Raw genomic sequence first — 18,534 nt, forward strand, 5'->3', positions numbered from 1 at the left:
ATAGCCAAGAAGTGAAGCTAACTGAAGTTTCCACAGAAAAATGAATAGACAAACAAAATGTGTGGCATATACTTAATGGGATATCACTTAGCCTTTAAAAGTAATCTGACACATGCTATAACATAGATTGAAACTAGAGGTCTTTAAAGGAATCTTGTAACATCAAAGAGTCAATCACAAAAAGAAAAGTACTTCTGAATTTCCAAATTCATAGAAGCAGAAAGCAGAATGGTGACCGCCAGGGGCTGGAGACAGGGAAGAATGAGCATTATTGTTTAATGGATATGGGGCTTCAGTTTTGCACGATGAAAAGAGTTCTGTGGATAGATGGCGCTGATGATAACACAATACGAGTTTATTTAATGTCACTGAATTGTACACTTAAAAATGGTTTAGAGTAAACTTTATGCTATATGTACTTTAATACTATTAAAATAAAAAGTAAAGGAAAGTAGATAAATTATAATACTGAGAAAGTTTGATTTATTTCTGAATCCATATATAGAATAATGTTCAAGCAGACATATTTTTTTGCCTGGCTATAAACACTAGGCTATAGAGAATGATACTCTTTATGGGGCACTTTGTGTAAGAAAACTATCCAGATTATTTGACTTCTAAAAAATTGCATAAATCATATATGCATAATGTTAAAGCTGTTGTACAATAAATTTATCCAGAGATCTTAAAAATAATCATCCTTCAGTCTGTGGTGAAGCCCTGACACAGGAGTTTAAATCCATCCCCAGGTGATTGTAATGTGTGACCAGAACTGAGAAGCCTGCACTATGCTCTCCACTATTGAATTATCTTTACTAATGTGTGAACATTTGGTTTGTTCTTGGCATTAATAACCATAAGGTATTCCCATTGATTAGGTTGCTTTTCGTAATAAGAATTCAGTATTGGCAAACTGCACCTGGAAATCCTACAAAACTGCTAATTTTTAGGTAAATTTAAAACAATCAGTTAACAGGATCCCTTTAATAGATTTTCTTTCATTCTTCAATAGGATGAATCAATAATTCATTTGATATTGAAATGCAACATTCAAATACATAACAGAAAACTGTAGGCCCCAACTGAAAGCTCCTATCAAGGGTGCCCAAAGTGAAAACAGCAGAAAACAGCTGCAGAATATTTACAGCGTGGTTATTCTTCTTGGAGGTGCCCCAGCTAGGTGACAACCATATTCCAAGAGGTTCCAGTTCATTATTCCCTTTGGATATCCAGCCATCATGCCCTAAATTACCAACCCTGAGTTCACACAGCCCTACACAGTCTTCATATTGTCTCACAGAGGCTCAAAGTCCTTGCAACAAACTGAGATGGTGTTTGTCTTCGCCACGGGAGCTGTGGAAACAAGCTTCATTGGAAGCCTTGGTCTAAAATTATTGCAGTTAGAATAATCTTAGTAAAGCATAAAGTGGGCACTTGTTTTTATACTCAAAGATTTGGTTAGCTCCTGCTCAGATGAAGTAAAGTGAATACTTTAAGCTGGTTTCCTTAGCCTTGTGTATCTTTCCAGCCTCATATTCAGTGGTTTCTCTGTGGGTTGCTGAGGTTCAGGTCATCTTGCATGAATGTGGCCAGTCTAAACTCTTAGCTGCGGGTTGGGTTCATGTGTGATCCACAAGTCTCTCATTGTGCTTGAAACTGGCAGCTGCTTGAGGCATGATCTTCTCCTGGTGGTGGGTGGCTGAAGCGCAGGACAGACGGACACTTGTGCTGATTTCTAAGGTGGAGGCTTGGACATGGCATTTTGTCACTTTGGGTGTGTTCCATTGGTTGAAAGAGGTCATATGACTAAGTCCAACATCAGCGGGGCAAAGAAGTACACCCTTTCCATGGAAGTCATGAGGGGTGTGGTGACTATTTGCTGAACATTAATGTAATATACCCACAAGACATGATAAGAGAATTAAGATTTTATAATCAGTAATGTCAATATTATCATTTAGTCCTTATTTTATGTGAAATGAAATGCAGGCTTAACATTGTTGTGCTGAGGTCTAATAAAGGATTTGAAAACTACGTGTTCTACTTTTTGAGATCTCCCATGACTCCAATTAAACAGAATTAGACAGAAGTGTTTGGGAGTCGACTTTGCCTTTTCTGTGGGCCTCTTTCAAGGCTGAAAGTTGTCCTACATACATCCTTTGAGTTCCTTTCTCTACCTCTATCACCTGACATGGTCATGCTCTCCAATAAATATACATGGGGGGGGGGGGCAAAATGTCAGTGCTGTTTTCCTGGAGAGAACAAGGACTGTGGGGACAGGTACCATTCTGAATCTTAACTTGAACAAGCACAAACTGAAAATCTACAGTGTATTTTGAAGAATTTGCCTGAACCTTTTCCCATGATGAAAGGTTAATATATGAAATACAATATAAAATATTAATCAGAAAATAAATATTCCCATTTATAATTTTCCAAGACTACAGTTTCTGTAGGTTCTAACTCTTTCCAATGATATTTTTTCACTGAAAATAAATTGTTTTTAATTAGCTGTCGGGTGTTATTAAGAAGAAAGCAAAACTTTTCATTTATGTCTAAATGGCTTACATATTCCTATATTGACTAATTGTCTCTAAAACCACTTACTGATTATAATAAAGATGATCAATTAGCTAATTGTTTAATTTTAATACTTTGGGAGACCACAACTGTTTCAAAATTTCAATTTTATAGCACCACCTAATAGATACTGACCACAAACAAGATAATTTCTTGAAGTAATTTTTTCCCTCTTTTTTATTACAGGAGGTGATTTTCTCAATAAATATCCCCAGGCTTACTAAAATTCAGTCAAGTAGCACAGTGAAAGTGTTTAAGAATAGCCAGTCTTCTCCATTTCACACTTTATGTGTGAATGGTTTTCTGAGTAAGAAAGAAAAAAATTAATGACTGATGGATACATCCTGTATATAGTTTTGCCTCTCAAGTTTTGATCTCTGGACATTTTATTTAAAAACTTCTCTATGAAACATTGTGATTTCAAGTCACTGTTAGTCTTGCCATGTTCAAAAGCTGTAAATCACAGATTTCAAAGGAGATTCATATTTCCAAGCTAGATTTGAACATTTAGACAAATGTATTTGTGAAGACATTATTCTCACAGGTCATGTCCCTTACAGCTAGACTTAATTTAACTGGACAGTGCTTACAGGATGATTGAGAAAGATAATATAGGAGCTGGCATTGTGATGTAATAGGCTAAACCACTGCCTGCAATGCCAGCATCCCATACGGGTGCCTGTTCAAGTCCTGGCCGTTCCACTTCCAATCCACCTCCCTACTAATGCACCTGGGAAAGCAGTGGAAGATAGCTCAAGTTCTTAAGCCCCTGCACTCTTGTGGGAGACACAGAAGAAGCACCTGGCTTGGGCCTGGCCCAGCCCTGGCTGGTGCAGCCATTTTGGGACTGTAAGGATTGATGGATGATCTCTCCTCTCTATTTCTCCCTCCTCCTGTGTATAAATCTGCCTTTCAAATAATAAAATAAATCTTCAAGAAAAGAATATAAACATAAATTCTACAGAATCATGGGACTCTGTTTATATGCTCATAATCTCAGGTATATAAATTAATAATTCAGAGAAAAGGAGTAAAACCAGAAAATAGACGTAACAAAACCTCAATAGTTGTATAAAATTCATCTTAAATTATACTAGTGTTTTATAAACAAGGATATAACATATAAATTTTCTCAAAATTTTATTTTTTTCTGAAACATGTAGACTCATGAAAAGTTCACAATTTCTGTGCAAACACTTTTTTTTTTTTTTGACAGGCAGAGTGGACAGTGAGAGAGAGAGACAGAGAGAAAGGTTTTCCTTTTGCCATTGGTTCACCCTCCAATGGCCACCACGCTGTGGCCGGCACACCGCGCTGATCCGAAGCCAGGAGCCAGGTGCTCCTCCTGGTCTCCCATGGGGTGCAGGGCTCAAGCACTTGGGCCATCCTTCACTGCACTCCCTGGCCACAGCAGAGAGCTGGCCTGGAACAGGGGCAACCGGGACAGAATCCGGTGCCCCGACCGGGACTAGAACCCGGTGTGCCGGCGCCGCTAGGCAGAGGATTAGCCCATTGAGCCACGGCGCCAGCCTCTGTGCAAACACTTTCAATAATCCCAGAGACAAGACAATCTCAAAACTTTAATGTGAAAATGCTGACCTCAAGTCAGAGAGTCACACAGTTTAAGAGCCCTCAAATGAATTGTTTCCCAATAGACTGTATTCTATCTTTTTTAAAATATATATGAGAAAAGTCTTCCTTTTAGTGAAAAGTGCTTGAACCCCTGAGAAAAATCCAAAGTGCATGAGGTAGAGGGCATGAATGAAAAAAGGTTATAATTCTAGGTACAGGTTGTGTATCCATGATGGGAAATACTTAGAAAATTTCATGGCTTTTTTTTTTAAACTTTCAGATCATTGCCTAAACATAATTAAATATTTTGGTGATGGTACTCAATCTTAAACATGAAATCCATTTGTGTTTTATATGTATATACATAGACTGAAGATAACCTTACAAAATATTTTCTAAAATTTTGTGTATGAAATGAAAGGTTCATGGGTGAAATTTTCTATCTGAAATGTCATGTTGCAATTCAAAAAGTTTCAGATCAAGGAACATTCAGTTTACAGTGACACGGAAGGTCTATTGCTAAAGTTAGTTTTTATTCTTCAACTATAATGTAAATTAAAAATGTATTATCTCAAAAATTGAAAAAGGAAGAAAAGAAGGAAGGGAGGGAGGAAGGGAGGGAAGAAAGGCAGGAAAGGGGAGGAAGAGTAGTATCATTTTATTCACAGAATTGTATCTATGAAGTACACTGAACTTGTTCTCTTTGTATTAATATCACATTAACATGAGAATTGTGTTGTAATTATCAAGCATGTTCTGTGACCCTGAGAATCTAATGTGTTAATAAATTCCTTAAAATTTTAAAAACAAAAAATTTAAAATTTAAAAAGAAAAACATCTTAATAAACACATATGCTTTTCTCCTGTTAAAAAAAAAAGAAAAATTAAAAATTACCCAAAGAGAGCATTTTGAAAACTGCAAATAAACTGGAAAATCTGAGGAATAATGAGAATTGCCTTGAAAAAGTAGAGTTCACAGCATCAAATTCAGTCAGGGAATATAAAATATTTGCATATAAGTTTTCCTTGAAGGAATCACAAGAAATGGTTTATAAGACTTACCATTTTAGGGAATGAAAACTGAAAGGGAATTAGTGAATTTCACTTTTCATTTCATCCTTTTCAATTATCTGAATATTTTACTCAAACCCATATTCCATTATATTCCATTTTAATCATTTGTGTTGAGTGGGGAGTAGGATGATGTGTTTGTGCTATGATTTGGGTTGATTTTTGTCCCCCAGGGGTTCATGTGCTGGAAGTGTGGACCTCAGTGTGGTGATGTTTGGAACTGGCGGAACTGTAGGAAGCAGAACTTGGTGCAGGGTGCTGAGGTTACCGGGTGTGCTGACCATGGAAGGAAATATGCTGGTGTCAAGGAATAAATTAGTTCTCACCAAAATGGGTTGTATACAGCAAGACCACCCCCTGCATTTGGCCCCTTCTGCACAAATTTCCTTTCCCTTACTCCACCATGTTGTACCTCAACCAAGGAGACCCTCACCAGAGGCTGAACAGATGAGGCTACCTGATCTTGGACACTGAGCTTCCAAAACTTGGAGCTAAATAAACCTCTTTTCTTTTAACATACACATCTTCAGGTATTTGCTTATAGAGAACAGAATAATACGCTTTCTGTCATGGCAAAATATAAAGCACAAAGGGAAAACCCTGTGTAAAGTGCATGGGTTGGGGACCAAGGACTCAGGCTGGGTGTGGCAGTAGATAGAGATTAGAGGGAAAAGATCCAGAGATCTGGTTTGGGGAAAGGTTGATCTGGAAGCAAGGCCTGGGCCAACAGGTCCAGTCTCAAAGCCAAGGGAGAGAAAGGGTGAAGAGTGTGCCTCTCTCCAAACAGTGCACCTGCATGGGAATAGGCGCCCCTCCCAGCATCCTAAGTAGACAGCACTGGTGATCTCTTTCTAGCCTCCTCTTTCCCACACCTCCCTGGGTAGCCATTGACCATTACTCAGAATTTCTGTGCTCCGAAGAGTATACAGTGTTTGTGTACTGTTTCTCAGTATTTACTAAGATTTATTTGAGAGACATACCCAGATGGCAGACATTTAACATTACTGACCATTAAAACTGTGTCACTTGGTGCTCCCTGCTTTTGGGCATGCACATTACACCAACAGAATGGTGACTGAAGGCAACTTGTTTGCGCCATCCTCATCAGGGAATTAGAAAGGACAGGTTCTTCTTTCAAAAAGAAGCAAGTAAGTTGAAATATAATTTGTTTTGTTTCTTATGTTTGAAAGAACACTTTAAACGAGCCAAATGGATACCATATGGCCTGTCAGTAATTTCACGCTGAAGAACAATACATGGTTTGTATCCTGTTCCAGCTACAGCAGATAGGGAGTGTGCTTGGACACTGTAAAGCAAAAAACTTCATCGCTTTTGTCCTTGCTACTTCTCATGGCAGGATTCATTTATTCACTTTATCTCTGCTTTGCTCAGTGAATGCCCAAGCAGTCTCAAACTTTAATATTTTTACAGTTCAAACTAAAATATCTTCTTTTTAATGAAGTTTTTTTCCCCAGGTATTCCACCACCACTGTGAGTTCATATGTCTTTGTTCACAAACCTAAGCATAGCCCTAAATTTGAATTGTGTGTTCTATACAAAGGCCTGTCCTTTCCCATTAAACCCTAGCCTTCTCAAGGGTTAGGCTTATGTTTCATTGTTCAGGAATCTGCAGCACCCAATATGTTATGGATTTTGAAAAATTGCTGAGATAAATACATTAGAAATGAAATACTTAGCTATTTTTAGACCAAACTGGAATTTATTCACATTTCAAATTTTGATTCATATGTTTCATTTTGTATTACAATAATGATTATTGTAGCACCTGACTTTCTTAGGTATAACCTGAACTGAAATACTATTTCAAAATGTTTCTATTTATGTATTTGGGAGGCAGAGAGAGAGACAGAGATGAGAGAGAGAGAGAGAGAGAGAGAGAGAGAGAGAGAACAAGCAAGAATGAGCACATCTGTTTGCTGGTTCACTTCCTAAATGCCCTCTAACAGCAAAGGCACCAAAGCCAGGAATTGAGCTGGGAACTCAAGATAAACCTCCCACATGAGCCATTGCTACCACCTCCCAGGGTCTGCGTTGGTAGGAAGCTGGAGTTAGGAGCCAGAGCTGGAGGTCAGGACCAAGTATCCCAATATGGATTATAGCTGTTTAATCAGCATCTTTACCACTAGGCCAAATAACTTCCTAATTGAAATATTTTATTTTAATTGTAATGCATAAGCTGAATATTCAAAAGTTAAATTTTTTATTACAACTGTTAGATACTGTTAAATATATATGCATGTAATATACAAACAAGTAATGAGAGAAACAGAGAGATTTAATGTTGGAAAAGAATCATCCCATCCCCATACTGATCTGTTTGTCTGCTGAGATAACTGATGGAGCTTTCTTTGATAATCAATGGAAATATGGAATTCCTGATAAGTATACTATACTTAAGATACTATATAAATAACTTAATTTTATGTGTTTCCAGAGGAAACAGATTTTTTGTTTTGTTCCCAATAAAATTGCATTACATGTCTGAAGCATGAGCATCCATGGTTTGTTGGTCGCACAGTTTCACTAGGGCAGGACTATTTCTCTGTGGTGCAGGACTGGTAAGGCCAGTCCATCAAGGCTTATCACGTGGAGTTTGGAGGGCTGACCTCAGCCTTTACTTATGATAGATGTCAAGTTTGGATTCCTGAAAAGACCAACATCTAAGTTTACATGTACAGTCACAGGGGGAAACTGAGGGTTGAAAGAGAATACCGCTTGAATCTATAAAAATAAATGTTAAAAAGTATACCCAAATGTGCAACTCTGGTTGGTCCTTTCTCCATTCTTTTTTAAATATATGAGGGGCCATAAAGGTAGAAATGACCTAGGCTCTTTCAAACATTGAGATATTCTAGTTTACAATAAAAGTGAGGGCCCCAGGTAAATCATTTGAATCATGACCTTGGCTTAGCCTCTTTGTCTCCTCATTTTCCAAAGTGTCTCATTTTATAAGGTGTTAAAAATCAAAGATCCTAGAAGGAATAAAAAAAGTCAATTATAGAACTCTCAAATATGACTTTCAGAAGTGTGCTTTTAAGAAAGCATTAACTGACTTAAAATTTGCACTTCTTGACTAAAAGAAATCACAGTATCATATCCCTTCCCTCTGTTATTATTCCCCATTCCAAATGGCATTAATTTGAAATGGAAGTATAGGGAAGAATGCCATGCATTTCCCGGTCCTCAGCTTGGTGGGTGCTCCATATACTCCCCTCCACCCCAAATTCACACTGTTGATCATTTCACAAGCCTAATTACAAGATGAACATTTTAATTTTACTTTTTTATTTTATTCTAGAAAATTCTGGAAGAGTCATAAGGATAACTACAGAGCTGTGAAGTATTTTTTTTCAGAAAATGAATTTTCCAAGTTCTCCTCTTAGTTGTAGTCTATTTATTTATTCAAAAGGCAGAGGGACCAGTGCTGTGGTGCAGTAGGTTTATGAAGTCAGTATCCATATCAGAGCAGTTGTTGGAGTCCTGGTGCTCTGCTTCTGATCCCTCTTTCTGCTACTGTGGCTGGGCAGATAGTGGATGATGATTCAAGTGCTTGAGCCCCTGCCATCCATGTGGGAGACCTGGATGAATTTCTAAGCTCCTGGCTTCAGCCTGCCATTTGGTGAGTGAACCAGCAGATATAAGATCTCTCTCTCTCTCTCTCTCCCTCCTCTTTGCTCTTTGACATCCTGCCTTTTCAAATAAATTCATAAATAAATTTTTTTAAATGCAAGACACACACACACACACACACACAGATTTTCTATTTGCTGTTTCACTCCCCAAATGCCTGCAACATCTGGGGCTGGGTCAGGTGGAAGCCAGGAACTAGGAACCATCTGGGTCTCCTACAAGGGTGGCAGGGACCCAGCTACTTGAGCCATCATCTGCTGCTGCCGGGGTAACACATTGGAGGGAAGCTGATGTGGAAACAGAGGTGGTACTTGAACAAAGGCACTCCGATATGGGATGCAAGCATCCCAAACAGTGGCTTAACATGCTGTACCACAATGTCTGCCCCTCTTATACTACTTAAAATTGAAAATAAGAGAAGATATAAAAATGAAAACCTATTATAGCCTCACATTTGGAAAAAAAATCTATAAAAGGAAAAAACCAAGACTTTTTTTTTTATATCCCCTACCTTGGGGATTCTTATGGTTAAGAGCTTGGTATTTGTTCTTCCCAAATTTTCCCTAACACTTTTTCTGAAATGTGTATGTACTTATTTTATAAAAATAGTATTGGGCAAAGGGCTTATCTGTACTCGTCTGGAGCCTGGGCCTGGGGGGATTGTTCAGGTGGACAGCAGTAGCCCTGAATATGAGAGCCCAATAAAGCAGGTGGATATTGAGGTGGAGGACTCTGGATTGATTGGTTTGCATTTGAAAGGTACACACATTTGAGGATTATTTACAAACTACCTTTAGGAATTAGCTAGCCCTGAGAGGGGCAGTCCCCCCAGGGTCAGCAGACCCCAGATGTCAAAGCATCAGAATACAGAAAATCAAGGACACAGTTAATATACTCTGATACTCCTTTTTTTTTAACCCAAAGAAACATACAGAATTTGCTTAAGTGTCTTAAGCTAATAAACATCCTATTTGTCTGACATAAATAATATGTGAACAGATTGTTATGAGTAATATAACATCTGTAGCTCCTAGAAAATAAAACATAGTTAATTAGAGATAGCATTAATTATGTAATCTTTGTTTTTATGTTTAGTTCTTTCTAGGTCATTCAAACTGCCATCCACACATGAAGAACAATGAGAGTTTCATAAACAAGCAGAAATACCCAGGAGGCACGAAGAGTCATAATATTTCGATGCATTAGGTTATCACAGCCTCAGGAAATACATCCCATAACTCTGAAGTCTCAACCTTGGAGAGAATAAGCATTCTATTCAATGGCAGAAAACTAAAACTTGTTGAAATGCCTTAGGTGCTGGAAAGATCTACATCCATCAAAATGTTCTGAAGAATTAAATTGAAAAATTTTTCTTCAATGTGCCTTAGCCAAGCAAATGCACACATTTTGCTGTTGTGGCAAAAACCAGACATTGCCTTTGCTGGTAGCAGCATGGCCCAAGAGAAGCTTCCTTTACTACCCAACGAAAACTCAAGTGAAGTCCATGCTTCATACCAGATGTGGTTTCTCTATCCACCATAACTGGGACTACCTTCAGCCCTCAGCGTTCCTGGGTTCTACATCTATGGATTCAACATTGCATAGATAGGAAACATGAGAAAAATAAAGAGTAACTATACAACAATTTTAGAAAGTATAAATTTCAGACCCAGGTATTTGGTGCAGCTGTTAAGATGCTGCTTGGGATGCTCACACTCCATAAGGGAGTACCCAGGTTTGAGTCCAGACACTACTTCCAATTCCACCTTCCTGCTAATGCAACCAGGGAGGCAGCAGTGATGGCTCAGGTACTTAGGTCCTTGCTACCCATATGGGAGACCCCAGTGGAGTTCCTGGCATAGGCTTGGCCTAGCCCGGGCTGTTCTGGGAATTTAGAGTGAGACAGCAAATGTGAGTACTCTCTCTCTTTCTCTTTTTCAAATAAAATGAAAATAAACAAGTAGTTTTTGAAAACCCCGAGTTTAACACACACTGCACAACTATTTATATGACATTTGCATTGTATTAAAGGTAAATGAGAGATGATTCAAAGAATATGGAGGACAGGAGGTTGTTACATGCAAATACTCCATTTGTTTAAGGGACATGAGCATCCTCAGATTCTGGTATCTGTGGGAGTTCTAGAGCTAATCCCCCAAACATGTTAAGGAATGATTGTACTTTGTCACATCTGTCACTTTCTGTATTTTACTTGCTTTGGTTATTTGTAAAGTTTTTCCTATTTTGACATTAGATTATCCTTAAACTTTAGCAACTGCATTTTAGCCACTCTATATTCACATTTCTGGCTACCTAAGTGCCATGAATATTAATAAGCATTTTTTCAAATCAATAAATCCCTAGAGTCTATAATCACAGTTGGAAATACCATACATTCCAAAGAAATTGAAAATTAATGCAAGAAGATTACCCATTGAGTAATGGAAAAGGAATGGAAAAATTTAACAATGCCTACAAGTTGGAGTTACAAATATTTGTTCATACTTTATAAGTGGCTTATATCTTCAGAGCAGTTTTTCAACAGGAAAACTGTCTCACTTTTTAAATGATTTCTAGAAAATTTAACTGGCAGAAAATTACACATATTAATGAGATACTATCTGATGTTTCAATACACGCATACATGTAATGTCCAATCAGAGTGAACATGTCTATATCATCACACGTTTAACATTTCTTTACTGTCATTTTTTAATGTTTACCCTTTCATGCATTTTAAGCCATGATAGGATCATATTGGCCTGAGGAAACCCCTGAAGAACCATTGGGAATGGAGGAATGAGTATCTGGGCCTTTCAATTCCCTAGAAAGCTGAATTGGACACAAGACTGTGCATACAAAGCTTTTTGGACAGTTCCATCCCAAGCAACTGGAGCAAGTACTGGAAAGAGTACAGTCAAGAAGCTGTGTTTTCATGTTCAACAAAACCATTCACAAGTGAAACCCAGTCTTGAAGATGGCACTCTAAGAAGCTGCCGAGGATACACCTCAATCTTGTCTGTTGGGAGCCATGAGAAGAGAAATGATCCATCATCTTTATTCTTCCATTGGTCAAGAGTTATCCATTTATGACCTTGCACTTGGGGGATCGCCCAAGCTTCTAAATGGCTGAGTGGTTTGCATGTGTCACCTAAAGAGAGGGCAATGGAGAAGCTCCAGGAAAGAAGGCAAATGACAGTTCCCATAGCTAATGAAAGTGCTGTCAGTGACTCATTCAAAAAGTAGTTTGCTGTAGAAAGGTGGGCCAAGAGGATGTGAGCTGTGGCACAAGAGGGGCCTTACACCAGTTCTCAGAATCGTTGAGTCCGATGCAAATCTGTGTACCCTGGAATAAAGAGCAAAAGACCATTCCTACCACTTCAGGGCAATAACTAGAGAAAGGATCATCTAGACCGAGGGTCACCCAGAGAGGAAATGGTCTGGAGAACTAGTTGAGGAGAGGAGGAAGCCAGGGGGACATTACCCTTTCCTACAACCAAATGCTACCTTTCTGTGCTTCAAACACAGGCCAACATCTGGGATGAGGGGAGAATTTTCTTTTTCCTCCATGCACATTTCTGGTATTTTGTTGCTACTTATTTTAACTTGCCAGCTCTGACAGAGTAATTCCATCTGCCAGCCACTGTTTTTTTATCTACACAAATTAAGTTATTTTAGTGCTTTAGGTGCTCTGTGTTTTGTGCATCTTAAGTAGGGCTCTCAGTTGCTATGTTCATAATCTGCTTTTGTTTTGGCTCCTCCCAAATCTGACCCTGAAGCAAGGATGTTGGTACAAGTAGTGTATTTGAGAGATGATCCCAGGCAACACAGCAAAGGAGTAGGGTGTGAAGTGGGGAAGGGAAGGCATCAGTTGAAAACTGTGTGTGCACAAGTGTGCTACCATGGTTCAATATTTTTAAGAGTGTGGCCGACTGTCTGATAATGAAGCTGCAATGTTTATGTACCTGCTTCAGCTCCTTGTAGGCTGAAGGTTGCTGCTAGGAGCATTCAACTTATAATATTTCTAGGCTGCCCTGCTTGTTGGCAAGCAAACTCCTTTAGTGCCAGGAAATCCTGCCCAGGCAGATAAGCAGGGAGGTGTGAATAGTTGAGATGGGAAGGGCTAGTTATGTTCTACAGATGCAGGAAATCTGTAAGTTGGCTGAATGGATATAGACAAGGGCATCAATAGCTTCTACTATATGAGGGTGCTTTGGAAAGTTTTTGGCACTTTGGAATTAAAAGATATGTTTATTTTGGCACAAAAAATTTTGAGTTTCATCCATAGCTTTGTTTTCTTAAGATGCATTTTTAATGAACTTTTCGAAGACCCTTCATACAGTCTGAGTTTATTTTGCAAAAGTAAATTCTCATAAGGAGAAAAACAATAGCAAAATCTTTCTTCTGGTATCAAAAAAGAAAGAAGAAAACTTAACTACCAAAAGGTTAGAAGCAATTTGAATTAGCTTTTAAAGTGAGATTGTTAGTGTTTGCATACAAAAATGTTCAAATTGGCATTAGATCCCCTTAATGAAAAACTCCTTCACTGGTGCCTTAGAACAATGTAAAAGAAACCAACCTGTTTATGGTTCTGGCAATCTAACTATGTTAAATAACAACTGCTCAGCTCTGATCCTACAATGGACACATGAAGACAACTGGGAATCGATTTACTTTCTCATTCCAGTCACTATTCTCATGTGTGACCAGAGGGAAGCCACTCAAAGATAAGTATTTTCTGATGTAAAAGCCAAAGGACAATGCTGTGATTTCACCAGGGATGGAACTGGACAGAGCACAGAAAAGCTGGAAGGGAAATGGTCTCAGTGGTATCACAAACTAAAGAATCCATCTCCAGTCATTCATTTCCTTTTAATAACATTGCCAGGTCCTCACAGTGTGTTGAATAAACCATCTTATTCCTTGATTCTGAGTAATTTGCTTTGAGCAGATGTGGACACACAAGACATGACCAACACCCTGGGTTTAATATTTTGGCAATTATGATTATCCATGTAAAGAATATGTCCCAGGGAGCTGCTACTCCCCCTCCTTCACTCTAGGCCTTGGAATAAATTGTGAAACATATATGAACCCAGTCCCAGCCAGGAATCTCATTCTGGAACATGCAGCATTTTCCCAGAGATGCCCAATCAAGACTATTCCAGATACGGCAATAGAAGCCAACCTTAGAACCCTAGCATGCTCATTGTATTGCACTGAATTTTTAGCTCAATTTTGGAGTCAGTTTCTTATGTAGCATTATTGCTGTCTGATATAGAAGGTGGAGAATTTTTCCTTTCTGTAGCTAGGGAGGTAATTGGAAGGGAGGAATAAAGATCCTTTCTCAGACCAGGGGCTTGCTGAGGACAATAAGAAACATGGAGTAACCAGGAAGAGCCAATGAGAAGCGCTTCCTGGAGAGAGCCAGCAGAGAATTCTGGGTATTATAGGCAAAAAAATAAGCCTAGATGTATTAACCAAGTTGTATGGATTGAAACATGGAGCCTAAAGCTTATAAAGTTTACTGTTTTTCTCAGATTAATCCATTGATTCAACAATATCCTTCTTAAAACCCTTAAGGTAACTTTAAATGAAGCAGTTTGAGTTGATAATACATGTTCTCTGTATCAAAGAGTGCATAACAAAGATAATATTCATGTTGCTAAGAAAAAAATAACTAGGTGGTATTTAGATATGTAGTATACACCATTATCATACCATTTATACAACTGAGGTAACAGAGATATGGAAAAGTTAAATAACTGTCCAAGGTCACATAGCTTACAAGTGGTGAAACCAGAATGAATGCCCAGAGCCAATGTTCCTGATTTGCCATCATGCGTGCTTGTGTATGTGTAGTTACACAAGACACAGGGTTAATATCCATCACAAACAAAGAATTTCCTTCAATCAATATGAAAAACAACTCCAAAAATATAGAGAAGAGTAGGTGTGAGCGTTTGGTGTAAAAGACCCTTTCACAATATTAAAATATGTTTTAGACATCAAAATATTAAATGCAAAACTTGAAATTTTCTGTAACTAGGAAGGCAGGGCAACTGAGTTAAAAAAAAATCACACTTACATATTCCATGAAGGGTAGCATGATCTTTGTAAATTTTGTGTGTGTGTTTTTTTTTCCCTCTTACATCCCACATGGGTACTTGGGTTCAAATCTTGGCTCTGCTGTTGATTTCAGCTTCTTGATAATGCAGAACCCTGGAAGACATCAGGTAATTGCTCAAGTAGTTGGGTGCCTGTTACTCATGTGGGAACCTGGACGGAGTTCCTAGCTCCTGGCTTTGGCATGGCCCAGACCCAGCTACTGTGGGAATTTGTGGAGTGAATCAGCACATAGATGATCTCTTTCTTTGTGTCTTTCCCTTTCAAATAAATTAAATAAATATTTAAAATAAGTAAATTTCTTTTTTTAAAACAAGATTTATTTATTTATTTGAAAGGCAGATTTACAGAGAGGCAGAGGCAAAGAGAGAGAGAGAGAGAGAGAGAGAGAGAGAGAGAAAGTCTTCCATCTGCTGATTTACTCCCCAGATGGCCACAACAACTGGAGCTATGCCAATCTGAAGCAAGGAGCCAGGAGCCTCCTCTAGTTTTACCACCTGGGTGCAGGGGCCCAAGGAGTTGGGCCATCCTCTACTGCTTTCCCAGGCCACAGCAGAGAGCTGGATCAGAAGTGGAGCAGCCAGGCCTTGAACCAGTGCCATTTTGGGGTGCTGGCACTGTAGGTGGTGGCTTTTCATGCCATGCCAAAGCGCCAGCCCCTAAATTAAGTAATTTTCAAAAAGATAACATAAATGATGAATAAAGTTATGAAAAAATATTCAAGCTCGCAATCAGGGGAAATACAATTAAAGCATAGCAAAAATCCACAAGGTTCATAAAAATTTAAGAGTTCTGATGTCAGTGTCTTCAGAGGAAGTAGAAAAATAGTTTCCCTCCCACCTGTCACTGTGGAAAATCAATTTGGCCTTACTTCAAGTTAAAAATAAAATTTGATGAAGCCATTAGCCTACCAAAATACTCACACCTCTGCTAAAATATAAACTGCTTGCTATTTCTAAAAGTGACCAATGGAAATAATCTCATTCAATAGAATGGATTTGTATACAGCCACAAAATTAAATGAATATTGACATAGAAAGGTCAATTTGAGGTTGTTAATTTTTTTTCAGAGTATGCAGAATAAAATTATGTATAATATGAGCCTCTTTTATATCTTGAATGTGCACATACATATATATTCACTTCTAAATGCTTTGTTAAGATTCTCAATAAATACCAAAGCACTCATATACTACTCTAACTTTTTTTATCTATACTTTTACATACATACAATTACATACATACAAAGTACTTATTATTCTGAAATATATGTTTGTTATCCAGAAGATAGAGATTGAAAAAGAAAAGTAGAAAATAAAGATGTGTTTTTAGTGAACTCAATTACATTTTTTATAATTATTGAAATTTTTTTTTTGACAGGCAGAGTGGACAGTGAGAGAGAGAGACAGAGAGAAAGGTCTTCCTTTGCTGTTGGTTCACCCTCCAATGGCCGCCGCAGCTGGCACGCTGCAGCCGGTGCACCGCGCTGATCCGATGGCAGGAGCCAGGTGCTTCTCCTGGTCTCCCATGGGGTGCAGGGCCCAAGCACTTGGGCCATCCTCCACTGTACTCCCTGGCCACAGCAGAGAGCTGGCCTGGAAGAGGGGCAACGGGACAGAATCCAGCGCCCCGACCATGACTAGAACCTGGTGTGCTGGCACTGCAAGGTGGAGGATTAGCCTGTTGAGCCGCGGTGCTGGCCTATTATTGAACTTTATGACTATAATTACTTGTGTAATTTACAAAATAAAAATAAATCGCAATACATTTTCACATGTAAAAGTTTATGAAACAAAAATATTGTTTGGTAAGCATTTAAGTACAAAGTTGTCATTCACATTTTCTGGCAATTACAGAAGTGAACTAAAAAACCTTGCTACTCAAGGCCAGGCTCTTGGGCCAGCAGCAATGGTGAGCTAGTTACAAATGCAGAATGTCAGGCTTTTGCTCAGAGAAGCAGAATTTATAATTTAAAAAAAAAAAACAGGTGATTGTTACGTATATAAGAGTTTGAGAAACATTGCTATAAAGAATTTTCTTTTTTGTTTCAATCACTGCAAAATAGACTATTTAGAAAATAAAATATTTTACATTCATTTACTGATACATGAAAAACACTTGAAAGTATCTTCAAATATCTGAGTTATAGAAAATCCTTTCACAATATTAAAACATGTTTTAGACGTCAAAATATTAAATGCAAAACTAGAAACTTTCCGTAACTAGCAGGGCAACTGCAGGGCAATTGAGTCCAAAAAAATCATACTTACATATTTCATGAAGGGCAGCATGATCTTTGTAAATTGTTTGTGTGTGTGTGTGTGTTTCCCTCCGGCACCTAAAATCGATGTTTCTACTTCCCAAGTGAAGATTCAGCCAAGTATCAACTGTCTGGATTCCCTACCTCCAGATGAACTTATACAATGCATCAGGAAGCAAGGTGGAGGGGCAAGGGGTTGATGACAGTGGCTACCATGGCAGTGCCTGGGTTGGACTCCTGGCTCCAGCTCCTGACTTCAGCTTCCTGCTCCTGCAGACTCTGGGAGGAAGTGGTGATGGCTCAAGCAGTTGGCTCCCTACCTTCCACGGGGGAGAGCTAGATTGAGTTCACAGGTATTCCTGGCTTTGACCTGGCCCATTCCTGGCCATTGCAGGCTTTTGGGCAGTGAATCAGTGGTTGGGAGAGCACTCTCTCCCTCCCTCCTCCCTCTCCCTCTTAAAAAAAATACAAAGGACTAGCCACATGGCTTATACACCATTACCAGACACTCCACAGAAGGCTCAAATTCCTGCTTTAACACCTAGATCAAATCCATCCCCTTCACACCTAACAGCCTCCCACATCAATCTCACTCGGATTCCTACTTAGCATTCCTTAAAGAAAGCTCCCTGGACCAGGTGTGACTCCACCTCTAATTATTCTCTACATCTGCATGTGGTTTTCCTAATTATATCATCATTAACATGAAGCAAGGGCTCTTGTTGCCTGGGCAACCAGAAGTAGCACACGCACCGTGCATATAGACTGTACCCTACTTCTAGGTTTCCTATTATGTTCCTGGATTGTCTCATTTTTGTGGTCAAAGAAAAGCAATCCTTTCCTGAATTCTGCCTGATGCCTTGTTTTGTGACTCTCCCTACAATATCCAGCTGATCTGTTTAGTTTCTCTTGAATGCATTGCCTTAACTTCTCTTATTTCCATGGCTAATATTGATGATTTCCTTTCCCCTAGTTACAGCCTTGCTTTGAATTGTCCCCTGTGCTCAAGGTTGCTGGCTCAAAATGTTGCTCAGCTTTTAGACACGACTTTCTGAAATCTTATATTCATCATAAAAATGACCTCCTATGTGACATTTCCTTGGCTGTCCTTATTCTGCTCCTTTTTTCTCTTGTTCCAGATATTTTGCCACTATAAAACAAGGCCAATAGGAAAAGTGTCCTTTGTTATTGCAATTCCTAATAGTAAGCTACACCAAATGTTACCCGTTAAATCCTTTTTTTTTTTTTCCTAAGTGAATAGTTCTTAATCTTGG

The 18,534-nt window shown here is 38.7% G+C and overlaps 2 long non-coding RNA genes across 3 annotated transcripts in view; one reads left to right on the forward strand and one right to left on the reverse strand.

Moving 5' to 3' along the window:
- Positions 1-13,801, forward strand: part of LOC127491003 (uncharacterized) — a 30,508-nt gene extending 16,707 nt beyond the window's left edge. The window contains exons 4-5 of the long non-coding RNA XR_016215917.1: positions 8,543-8,863; positions 9,970-13,801. This is a non-coding gene — a long non-coding RNA (uncharacterized LOC127491003). The remainder of the gene's footprint in view (positions 1-8,542; positions 8,864-9,969) is intronic.
- Positions 1-17,933, reverse strand: part of LOC149123408 (uncharacterized) — a 32,974-nt gene extending 15,041 nt beyond the window's left edge. Inside the window, exons 1-3 of one of the 2 annotated variants that reach the window (XR_016215922.1) lie at positions 17,271-17,933; positions 14,963-15,096; positions 12,081-12,220 (exon numbers count right to left, since the gene is read on the reverse strand). This is a non-coding gene — a long non-coding RNA (uncharacterized LOC149123408). Of the gene's footprint in view, positions 1-12,080; positions 12,221-14,962; positions 15,097-17,270 lie in introns of those variants that run through there. The other variant, XR_016215921.1, reaches the window with a different exon arrangement.
- Positions 17,934-18,534: the final 601 nt, after the last annotated feature.

This window comes from Oryctolagus cuniculus, chromosome 11, assembly GCF_051225735.1.
Source record: "Oryctolagus cuniculus isolate XC-2025 breed Fujian yellow rabbit chromosome 11, ASM5122573v1, whole genome shotgun sequence".
Classification (NCBI taxonomy): domain Eukaryota; kingdom Metazoa; phylum Chordata; class Mammalia; order Lagomorpha; family Leporidae; genus Oryctolagus; species Oryctolagus cuniculus.